Source organism: Petromyzon marinus, chromosome 85 (assembly GCF_048934315.1).
Source record: "Petromyzon marinus isolate PM22_M1 ecotype Great Lakes invasive population chromosome 85, UKy_Petmar_22M1.pri1.0, whole genome shotgun sequence".
Taxonomy (NCBI): domain Eukaryota; kingdom Metazoa; phylum Chordata; class Hyperoartia; order Petromyzontiformes; family Petromyzontidae; genus Petromyzon; species Petromyzon marinus.
In genome coordinates this window covers 6653225-6667847 of record NC_133750.1, presented here as the reverse complement: position 1 = coordinate 6667847, position 14623 = coordinate 6653225, and the positions used below count along the sequence as shown (strand labels likewise).

Below are 14623 nucleotides of genomic sequence, written 5' to 3'. Positions count from 1 at the left end.
ACTCAGTCACTCACTCGCTCACTCAGTCACTCAGTCTGTCACTCAGTCAGTCACTCACTCACCTACTCACTCAGTCACTCAGTCAGTCAGTCACTCAGTCACTCGCTCACTCAGTCACTCAGTCAGTCACTCAGTCAGTCGCTCACTCAGTCACTCAGTCTGTCACTCAGTCAGTCACCTACTCACTCAGTCAGTTAGTCACTCAGTCAGTCACTCAGTCAGTCACTCGCTCACTCAGTCACTCAGTCAGTCACTCAGTCAGTCACTCACTCAGTCACTCAGTCTGTCACTCACTCAGTCACTCAGTCAGTCACTCAGTCAGTCACTCAGTCAGTCAGTCAGTCACTCAGTCACTCAGTTAGTCAGTGAGTCACTCAGTCAGTCACTCAGTCAGTCACTCAGTCACTCACTCAGTCACTCAGCCAGTCACTCAGTCACTCAGTCTGTCACTCAGTCAGTCACTCACTCACCTACTCACTCAGTCACCCAGTCAGTCAGTCACTCAGTCAGTCACTCAGTCAGTCAGTCAGTCACTCAGTCACTCAGTTAGTCAGTGAGTCACTCAGTCAGTCACTCAGTCAGTCACTCAGTCACTCACTCAGTCAGTCATTCAGTCACTCACTCAGTCACTCGCTCACTCAGTCACTCAGTCTGTCACTCAGTCAGTCACTCACTCACCTACTCACTCAGTCACCCAGTCAGTCAGTCACTCAGTCAGTCACTCAGTCAGTCAGTCAGTCACTCAGTCACTCAGTTAGTCAGTGAGTCACTCAGTCAGTCACTCAGTCAGTCACTCAGTCACTCACTCAGTCAGTCATTCAGTCACTCACTCAGTCACTCGCTCACTCAGTCACTCAGTCTGTCACTCAGTCAGTCACTCACTCACCTACTCACTCAGTCACCCAGTCAGTCAGTCACTCAGTCAGTCACTCAGTCAGTCAGTCAGTCACTCAGTCACTCAGTTAGTCAGTGAGTCACTCAGTCAGTCACTCAGTCAGTCACTCAGTCACTCACTCAGTCAGTCACTCAGTCACTCACTCAGTCATTCGCTCAGTCACTCAGTCAGTCACTCAGTCAGTTGCTCACTCAGTCACTCAGTCTGTCACTCAGTCAGTCACCTACTCACTCAGTCAGTTAGTCACTCAGTCACTCAGTCAGTCACTCGCTCACTCAGTCACTCAGTCAGTCACTCAGTCAGTCACTCACTCAGTCACTCAGTCTGTCACTCAGTCAGTCACTCAGTCAGTCACTCAGTCAGTCACTCAGTCAGTCAGTCAGTCACTCAGTCACTCAGTTAGTCAGTGAGTCACTCAGTCAGTTACTCAGTCAGTCGCTCACTCAGTCACTCAGTCTGTCACTCCCTCAGTCACTCAGTCAGTCAGTCAGTCACTCACTCAATCACCCACTCAGTCACTCACTACTCACTCACTCAGTCAGTCACTCAGGTAGTCAGTGAGTCACTCAGTCAGTCACTCAGTCAGTCACTCAGTCACTCAGTCAGTCACTCAGTCACTCAGTCAGTCACTCAGTCAGTCACTCAGTCAGTCACTCGCTCACTCAGTCACTCAGTCACTCACTCAGTCACTCAGTCAGTCAGTCACTCAGTCAGTCACTCACTCACCTACTCACTCAGTCACTCAGTCAGTCGCTCACTCAGTCACTCAGCCAGTCACTCAGTCAGTCAGTCTGTCACTCAGTCAGTCACTCACTCACCTACTCACTCAGTCTGTAACTCACTCAGTCACTCACCCACTCACTCAGTCACTCAGCCAGTCACTCAGTCACTCAGTCTGTCACTCAGTCAGTCACTCACTCAGTCACTCGCTCACTCAGTCACTCAGTCAGTCACTCACTCACCTACTCACTCAGTCACTCAGTCACTCATTCAGTCACTCAGTCAGTCGTTCACTCAGTCACTCAGTCACTCAGTCAGTCACTCACTCACCTACTCACTCAGTCACTCAGTCACTCAGTCAGTCACTCACTCAGTCACTCACTCAGTCACTCAGTCACCCACCCACCCACCGACCCACTCACCCTGAGCGCTGTGTGGTGGAGGGATCACCACACACTTCTGTTCTGTCCACTCTCCCGCCTTCTGCTGGGGTTTGTCAGCCACAATCCGGGCCCGGCAGCAGTAAGCGTCAGCGTCGCCTTGCGGGGAGACCACGTGCAGGTAGACACATCCCCAGAACGTTACCTGGGACAGCAACGTCATCATCTGTATCATCATCTGTATCATCATCATCAGTAGTAGTAGTAGTATCATCATCATCAGTAGTAGTATCATCATCATCAGTAGTAGTAGTAGTATCATCATCATCAGTAGTAGTATCATCATCATCAGTAGTAGTAGTATCATCATCATCTGTATCATCATCAGTAGTAGTATCATCATCATCATCATCAGTAGTATAATCATCATCAGTAGTATCATCATCATCAGTAGTAGTATCATCATCATCAGTAGTATCATCATCATCAGTAGTAGTAGTATCATCATCATCAGTAGTAGTAGTATCATCATCAGTAGTAGTATCATCATCATCAGTAGTATCATCATCAGTAGTAGTATCATCATCATCAGTAGTATCATCATCATCAGTAGTAGTATCATCATCAGTAGTAGTATCATCATCATCAGTAGTATCATCATCATCATCAGTAGTAGTATCATCATCATCAGTAGTATCATCATCATCAGTAGTAGTATCATCATCAGTAGTATCATCATTAGTATCATCATCAGTAGTAGTATCATCATCAGTAGTATCATCATCATTAGTATCATCATCAGTAGTATCATCATCAGTAGTATCATCATCAGTAGTATCATCATCATTAGTATCATCATCAGTAGTATCATCATCATCAGTAGTATCATCATCATCAGTAGGAGTATCATTATTATCAGTAGTAGTTACATCACAACATCATCACCAGCATCATCATTATCATTAGTAGTATCATCAGTAGTAGTATCATCATCACTCACTCACCCACCCACCCACCCACTCATCCACTCACTCACCCACTCACTCACTCACCCACCCACTCACTCACTCACTCACCCACCCACTCACCCACCCACTCACCCCCCCCACTCACTCACCCACTCACTCACTCACCCACCCACCCACTCACCCACCCACCCCCCCACTCACTCACCCCCCCACCCCCCCACTCACTCACCCCCCCACTCACTCACCCACCCACCCACCCACTCACCCACCCACCCACTCACCCACCCACCCACCCACTAACTCACCCACTCACCCACCCACTCACCCACCCACCCACTCACCCACCCACCCACTCACCCACCCACCCCCCCACCCACTCACTCATCCACTCACCCACTCACCCACTCACCCACTCACCCACCCACTCACTCACTCACTCACCCACTCACTCACCCACTCACTCACCCCCCCACTCACTCACCCACTCACCCACCCACTCACCCACCCACTCACCCACCCACCCACTCACTCACTCACTCACCCACTCACTCACTCACCCACCCACCCACTCACTCACCCCCCCACTCACTCACCCACTCACTCACTCACCCACCCACTCACCCACCCACTCACCCACTCACCCACCCACCCACTCACCCACCCACCCACTCACTCACCCACTCACCCACCCACTCACCCACCCACCCACCCACTCACCCACTCACCCACTCACTCACTCACTCACCCACTCACTCACCCCCCCACTCACTCACCCACTCACCCACTCACCCACTCACCCACTCACTCACTCACTCACCCACCCACTCACTCACTCACCCACTCACTCACTCACCCACTCACTCACCCCCCCACTCACTCACCCACCCACTCACTCACCCACTCACTCACTCACCCACCCACCCACTCACCCATCCACCCACTCACCCACTCACCCACTCACTCACCCACCCACCCACTCACCCCCCCACTCACCCACTCACTCACCCACTCACTCACCCCCCCACTCACCCACTCACTCACCCACTCACTCACCCCCCCCACTCACTCACCCACTCACTCACTAACCCACCCACCCACTCACTCACTCACTCACCCACTCACTCACTCACTCACCCACTCACCCACCCACTCACTCACCCACTCACCCACTCACTCACTCACCCACTCACCCACTCACCCACTCACTCACTCACCCACTCAGCCACCCACTCACCCACTTACTCACCCCCCCACTCACTCACCCACTCACTCACTAACCCACCCACCCACTCACCCACCCACCCACCCACTCACCCACTCACCCACCCACTCACTCACCCACTCACTCACTCACTCACCCACTCACTCACCCACTCACCCACCCACTCACCCACCCACCCACTCACCCACCCACCCACCCACTCACTCACCCACCCCCCCACCCACCCACCCACCCACTCACCCACCCACCCACTCACTCACCCACTCACCCACTCACTCACCCACCCACCCACTCACTCACTCACCCACTCACCCACTCACCCACCCACTCACTCACCCACTCACTCACTCACCCACTCACCCACTCACCCACTCACTCACCCACCCACCCACTCACCCACCCACTCACTCACTCACCCACTCACTCACCCCCCCACTCACTCACCCACTCACTCACTCACTCACCCACTCACCCCCCCACCCACCCACCCACCCCCCCCACCCACCCACTCACCCACCAACCCACCCACTCACCCACTCACCCACTCACTCACTCACCCACCCACTCACTCACCCACTCACTCACTCACCCACCCACTCACCCACCCACTCACCCACCCACTCACCCACCCACTCACCCACCCACTCACCCACCCACCCACTCACTCACCCACCCACTCACCCACTCACTCACCCACTCACCCACTCACTCACCCACTCACCCACCCACTCACCCACCCACCCACCCACTCACCCACTCACCCACTCACCCACCCACTCACTCACCCACTCACCCACCCACTCACTCACTCACTCACCCACTCACTCACCCCCCCACCCACTCACCCACTCACTCACTCACCCACCCACTCACCCACCCCCCCACTCACTCACCCACTCACCCACTCACCCACTCACTCACCCACTCACCCACCCACTCACTCACCCACTCACCCACTCACTCACCCACTCACCCACCCACTCACCCACCCACCCACCCACTCACCCACTCACCCACTCACCCACCCACTCACTCACCCACTCACCCACCCACTCACTCACTCACTCACCCACTCACTCACCCCCCCACCCACTCACCCACTCACTCACTCACCCACCCACTCACCCACCCCCCCACTCACTCACCCACTCACCCACTCACCCACTCACTCACCCACTCACCCACCCACTCACTCACCCACTCACCCACCCACTCACTCACCCACTCACCCACTCACCCACCCACCCCCCTACCCACCCACTCACTCACTCACCCACTCACCCACTCACTCACTCACCCACCCACCCACTCACCCACTCACCCACTCACTCACCCACTCACTCACCCACTCACCCACTCACCCACCCACCCCCCCACCCACCCACTCACTCACTCACCCACTCACCCACTCACTCACTCACCCACCCACTCACCCACTCACTCACCCACTCACCCACCCACTCACTCACCCACTCACCCACTCACCCACCCACCCCCCCACCCACCCACTCACTCACTCACCCACTCACCCACTCACTCACTCACCCACCCACCCACTCACTCACTCACCCACCCACCCACTCACCCACTCACCCACTCACTCACCCACTCACTCACCCACTCACCCACCCACTCACTCACCCACTCACTCACTCACCCACTCACCCACCCCCCCACTCACTCACTCACCCACCCACCCACTCACTCACTCACCCACCCACCCACCCACTCACCCCCCCACTCACCCACCCACTCACCCACCCACTCACCCACTCACTCACTCACCCACCCACTCACCCACTCACTCACCCACCCACTCACCCACCCACTCACTCACCCACTCACCCACCCACCCACTCACCCACTCACCCACCCACTCACCCACCCACTCACCCACCCACTCACCCACCCACTCACCCACCCACTCACTCACTCACTCACCCACCCACTCACCCACTCACTCACTCACTCACCCACCCACCCACCCACCCCCCCACCCACCCACCCACCCACTCACCCACCCACCCACTCACTCACCCACTCACTCACCCACTCACCCACCCACTCACTCACCCACTCACCCACTCACTCACCCACCCACTCACTCACCCACCCACTCACTCACCCACCCACTCACCCACCCACTCACTCATTCACTCACCCACTCACCCACCCACCCACCCACTCACTCACCCACCCACTCACCCACCCACCCACTCACTCACCCACTCACCCACCCACCCACTCACCCACTCACTCACCAACCCACCCACTCAATCACCCACCCACCCACCCACTCACCCACTCACTCACCCCCCCACCCACTCACCCACCCACTCACCCACCCACTCACCCACTCACTCACCCACCCACTCACTCACCCACTCACTCACCCACCCACTCACCCACTCACTCACCCACCCACCCACCCACTCACCCACCCACTCACTCACCCACTCACCCACTCACTCACCCACCCACTCACCCACCCACTCACCCACCCACTCACTCACTCACCCACTCACTCACCCACCCACTCACTCACCCACTCACTCACCCACCCACTCACTCACCCACTCACCCACCCACCCACCCACTCACCCACTCACCCACTCACTCACCCACCCACTCACCCCCCCACCCACTCACCCACCCACCCACCCACTCACCCACTCACTCACCCACCCACTCACTCACCCACTCACCCACTCACCCACCCACCCACCCACTCACTCACTCACCCACTCACCCACTCACTCACCCACTCACCCACTCACCCACCCACTCACTCACTCACCCACTCACCCACTCACTCACTCACTCACCCACCCACTCACTCACTCACCCACTCACCCACCCACTCACTCACTCACTCACCCACCCACTCACCCACTCACCCACCCACTCACCCACTCACCCACCCACCCACTCACCCACTCACTCACTCACCCACTCACCCACCCACCCACTCACCCACCCACCCACTCACTCACCCACTCACCCACCCACCCACTCACCCACCCACCCACTCACTCACCCACTCACTCACCCACCCACTCACCCACCCACTCACCCACCCACTCACTCACCCACCCACTCACTCACTCACTCACCCACTCACTCACTCACTCACCCACTCACCCACCCACTCACTCACCCACTCACTCACTCACCCACTCACTCACCCACCCACCCACTCACCCACCCACTCACTCACTCACTCACCCACTCACCCCCCCACCCACTCACTCACCCACCCACCCACTCACTCACCCACTCACCCACTCACCCCCCCACCCACTCACTCACCCACCCACCCACCCACTCACCCACTCACCCACCCACTCACCCACTCACCCACCCACTCACCCACCCACTCACCCTGTGCTGTATCCTTCCTGTGGAAGTGATCTCTGCCTCCAAGTGGAACTCCACTCCCTTGTGGGCAAATCTCTTCCTCCGTTTGCTCCCCAGTGAAGCCGAAAGCCTCAGCATCCTCCCGCCCCTCGCTCCACCCTCACCGCCACCCTCACCGCCACCACCCTCACCACCACCCTCACCACCACCCTCACCGCCACCCTCACCACCACACTCACCACCACCGCCGGCCGGCCCAAGCTCCCTCTCCCCGGAGTCCAGCGTGAGGGAGAGCACCGGAGCGGTGAGCACAGCTAGAGGGGGGCGGAGTGGGCGAGGTGGTGGCGGTGGTGGTGGTGGTGGTGAGGTTGACAACAACAACAACAATAACACAACAACACAACAACAATAACAACAACAATAACAACAACAATAACAACAACCACAACAACAACATAACGACAACAATAACAACATCAACAACAATAACAACAACACAACAACAATAACAACAACACAACAACAATAACAACAACCACAACAACAATAACAACATCAACAACAATAACAATAACAACAACAATAACAACAACCACAACAACAATAACAACAACCACAACAACAATAACAACATCAACAACAACAACAATAACAACAACCACAACAACAATAACAACAACAACACAACAACAATAACAATAACAACAATAACAACAATAACAATAACAACAATAACAACATCAACAACAACCACAATAACAATAACAACAACAATAACAACAACAATAACAACAACAATAACAACATCAACAACAATAACAACAACAATAACAACAATAATAATAACAACAATAACAACAACAATAACAACAACAACCACAACAACAATAACAACAACAATAATAACAACAATAACAACAACAATAACAACAACAATAACAACAATAACAACAACAATAACAACAATAACAACAATAACACAACAATAACAACAACCACAACAATAACAACAACCACAACAATAACAACAACAATAACAACCACAACAACAACAATAACAACAACAATAACAACCACAACAACAACAATAACAACAATAATAACAACAATAACAACATCAACAACAATAACAACAACAATAACAACAACCACAACAACAATAACAACATCAACAACAATAACAACAACAATAACAACAACAACCACAACAACAATAACAACCACAACAATAACAACAACAATAACAACAACCACAACAACAATAACAACATCAACAACAATAACAACAACAATAACAACAACAACCACAACAACAATAACAACATCAACAACAATAACAATAACAACAACAATAACAACAACCACAACAACAATAACAACAACCACAACAACAATAACAACATCAACAACAACAACAATAACAACAACCACAACAACAATAACAACAACAACACAACAACAATAACAATAACAACAATAACAACAATAACAATAACAACAATAACAACATCAACAACAACCACAATAACAATAACAACAACAATAACAACAACAATAACAACAACAATAACAACATCAACAACAATAACAACAACAATAACAACAATAATAATAACAACAATAACAACAACAATAACAACAACAACCACAACAACAATAACAACAACAATAATAACAACAATAACAACAACAATAACAACAACAATAACAACAATAACAACAACAATAACAACAACAACCACAACAACAATAACAACAACAATAACAACAACAACCACAACAACAATAACAACAACAATAATAACAACAATAACAACAACAATAACAACAACAATAACAACAATAACAACAACAATAACAACAATAACAACAACACAACAATAACAACAACCACAACAATAACAACAACAATAACAACCACAACAACAACAATAACAACAACAATAACAACCACAACAACAACAATAACAACAATAATAACAACAATAACAACATCAACAACAATAACAACAACAATAACAACAACCACAACAACAATAACAACATCAACAACAATAACAACAACAATAACAACAACCACAACAACAATAACAACCACAACAATAACAACAACAATAACAACAACCACAACAACAATAACAACATCAACAACAATAACAACAACAATAACAACAACAACCACAACAACAATAACAACCACAACAATAACAACAACAATAACAACAATAATAATAACAATAACAACCACAACAACAACCACAACAACAACCGCCATTCGCCACTAAGTGACGGTGACGTCACACACACACACACCTACACAAAAGACAAAGACAAAGATCCCCCATATAGCCTTAACAGACTGTAGGGGCAAGTGCTGTTAGCGAGCACCTATGAAGGCCGAAACGGTACACGAGGGGGTGGGTGGCCAGCACCACGCCCGACCGCCTTTGTCTCCCTAGTGGCGATGTTTACACACCGCTACACCAGGTACTCATTTGAGGCTGAGTCGACCTAGGGGAGGCCCGGGACCGGTTCAGATAATCGTCACCGGTGTTGGCCGTGAGCGGGAATCGAACCCGGGTCGCCAGGTTCATAGCGTAGCGCTAACCACTACACTACCGCTCCCCACACACAGTGACACACACACACCTACACACACCTACACACATACACATCTACACACACACCTACACACACACACCTACACACACCTACACACACACACCTACACACACCTACACACACACACCTACACACACACACCTACACACACACCTACACACACCTACACACATACACATCTACACACACACACCTACACACACACACCTACACACACACCTACACACACACACCTACACACGCACACCTACACACACACCTACACACACACACCTACACACACACCTACACACACACACCTACACACACACACACCTACACACACACACCTACACACACACCTACACACACACCTACACACACACACCTACACACACACCTACACACACCTACACACACACACCTACACACACCTACACACACACACCTACACACACACACCTACACACACACCTACACACACCTACACACATACACATCTACACACACACACCTACACACACACACCTACACACACACCTACACACACACACCTACACACGCACACCTACACACACACCTACACACACACACCTACACACACACCTACACACACACACCTACACACACACACACCTACACACACACACCTACACACACACCTACACACACACCTACACACACACACCTACACACACACACCTACACACACACCTACACACACACACCTACACACACACCTACACACACACACCTACACACATACACATCTACACACACACCTACACACACACCTACACACACACACCTACACACACACCTACACACACACACCTACACACACACCTACACACACACCTACACACACACACCTACACACACACACACCTACACACACACCTACACACACACCTACACACACACACCTACACACACACACCTACACACACACCTACACACACACACCTACACACATACACATCTACACACACACCTACACACACACCTACACACACACACCTACACACACACCTACACACACACACCTACACACACACACCTACACACGCACACCTACACACACACCTACACACACCTACACACACACACCTACACACACACACCCACACACACACACCTACACACACCTACACACCTACACACACACACCTACACACACACACCTACACACACACACCTACACACACACCTACACACACACACCTACACACACACCTACACACACACACCTACACACACACACACCTACACACACACCTACACACACACCTACACACACACCTACACACACACACCTACACACACACCTACACACACACACCTACACACATACACATCTACACACACACCTACACACACCTACACACACACACCTACACACACACCTACACACACACACCTACACACACACCTACACACACACCTACACACACACACCTACACACACACACCTACACACGCACACCTACACACACACCTACACACACCTACACACACACACCTACACACACACACCCACACACACACACCTACACACACCTACACACCTACACACACACACCTACACACACACCTACACACACACACCTACACACACACCTACACACACACACCTACACACACACCTACACACACACCTACACACACACACCTACACACACACACACCTACACACACACCTACACACACACCTACACACACACCTACACACACACACCTACACACATACACATCTACACACACCTACACACACACACCTACACACACACCTACACACACACACCTACACACACACCTACACACACACCTACACACACACACCTACACACACACACCTACACACGCACACCTACACACACACCTACACACACACCTACACACACACACCTACACACACACCTACACACACACCTACACACACACACCTACACACGCACACCTACACACACACCTACACACACACACCTACACACAAACCTACACACACACCTACACACACACACACTCACACACACACACACACACCTACACACACACACACCTACACACACACACACCTACACACTCCCTCCACAGATTTTTTTCCCCTACGGGATTAAGGTACTGGAGACTAGCTAAGGCCACTCCAGGACCTCAATGTGCTTCTTCCTGAGCCACTCCATTGTTGCCTTGACCGTGGTGTTTTGGGTCATTGTCATGCTTGAATACCCATCCACGGACACGTTTCGAATGCCCCTGGGCAGAGGGAAGGCAGTTGTTCTCGCCCCCGAAGAGATCTGACGGCACATGGCACCGTCCCTTTGATCCGGTGAAGTTGTCCAAGTCACCCTTGGCAGAAAAACAGCCCCCCCCACAAAGTGTAACGTTTCCACATCCGTGTTTTTGACGGTGGGGATGATGGTGTTCTTGGGGTCACATTGGCAGCATTCCTCCTCCCTCCTCCTCCTCCTCCTCCTCCAAACACGGCGAGTTGAGTTGAGTTGATGCCGAAAGAGCTCCATTTTGGTCTCAATCTGACCACAAAACGCTTTCACCCAGTCGTCCTCTGGTTCATTCGGATGTTCACTGGGCAAAACTTCAGACGGGCATGTACACGTGCTTTCTTGAGCAGGGGGACCTTGTGGGCGCTGCAAGGATTTCAGTCCTTCACGGAGTAGTGTGTTACCAATTGTTTTCTTGGTGACTGTGGTCCCAGCTGCCTTGAGATCATTTGACAAGATCCTGCCGTGTGGTTCTGGGCTAATTCCTCACCGTTTTCATGATCATTGCAACTCCATGAGGTGAGATCTTGCATGGAGCCCCCAGGCCGAGGGAGGTTGACGGAATATTTTGCGTTTCTCCCGTTTGCGAACAATCAAAACCAAATGTTGTCACCTTCTCACCAAGCTGCTTGGCAATGGTCTTGTAAGCCCATTCCAGCCTTGTGTGTAGGTCTACAATCTTGTCCCTGACATCCTTGGAGAGCTCTTTGTGGTCTTGGCCATGGTGGAGAGTTAGGGGAATCTGATTGATTGATTGCTTGCTTCTGTGGACAGGTGTCTTTTATACAGGTAACAAGCTGAGATTAGGAGCACTCCCTTTAAGAGTTGTGATCATAATCTCAGCTCGTCACCTGTATAAAAGACACCTGGGAGCCAGAAATCTTTCTGACTGAGAGGGGGTCAAATTCCTAATTTCCCTCGTTAAAATGCAAATCGATTTATAACATTTTTGACACGCGTTTTTCTGGATTTTTGTTGATTTTGTTGTTATTCGGTCTCTCACTGTTCAAATAAACCTACCGTTAAAATTATAGACCGATCATTTCTTTGTCAGTGGGCAAACGTACAAAATCAGCAGGGGATCAAATACTTTTAGCCCTCACTGTACTATACACTACTACACTATACTATACACTACTACACTATACACTACTACACTATACACTACACTATACACTACTACACTATACACTACTACACTATACACTACTACACTACACTATACACTACTACACTATACACTACTACACTATACACTACTACACTATACACTACTACACTACACACTACTACACTATACACTACTACACTATACACTACACTATACACTACTACACTATACACTACTACACTATACACTACTACACTATACACTACTACACTATACACTACTACACTACACTATACACTACACTACTACACTACACTATACACTACTACACTATACACTACTACACTATACACTACTACACTATACACTACTACACTATACACTACTACACTATACACTACTACACTATACACTACTACACTATACACTACTACTACACTATACACTACTACACTATACACTACTACACTATACACTACTACACTACACTATACACTACTACACTATACACTACTACACTATACACTACTACACTACACTATACACTACTACACTATACACTACTACACTATACACTACTACACTAAACACTACACTACACTATACACTACTACACTATACACTACTACACTATACACTACTACACTATACACTACTACACTATACACTACTACACTATACACTACTACACTATACACTACTACACTATACACTACTACACTATACACTACTACACGATACACTACTACTACACTATACACTACTACACTATACACTACTACACTATACACTACTACACAATACACTATACACTACTACACTATACACTACTACACTATACACTACTACACTATACACTACTACACTATACACTACTACACTACACTATACACTACTACACTAAACACTACTACACTACACTATACACTACACTATACACTACTACACTATACACTACTAAACTATACACTACTACACTATACACTACTACACTATACACTACTACACTATACACTACTACACTATACACAACTACACTATACACTACTACACTATACACTACTACACTATACACTACTACACTATA

The 14623-nt window shown here is 49.8% G+C and overlaps 1 protein-coding gene across 1 annotated transcript in view; it reads right to left on the bottom strand.

Moving 5' to 3' along the window:
- Positions 1–10436, bottom strand: part of LOC142907931 (uncharacterized) — a 39473-nt gene extending 29037 nt beyond the window's left edge. Inside the window, exons 1-2 of the mRNA XM_076057938.1 lie at positions 7567–10436; positions 2038–2200 (exon numbers count right to left, since the gene is read on the bottom strand). The gene's annotated coding sequence lies outside the window, so the exon portion shown is untranslated. The remainder of the gene's footprint in view (positions 1–2037; positions 2201–7566) is intronic.
- Positions 10437–14623: the final 4187 nt, after the last annotated feature.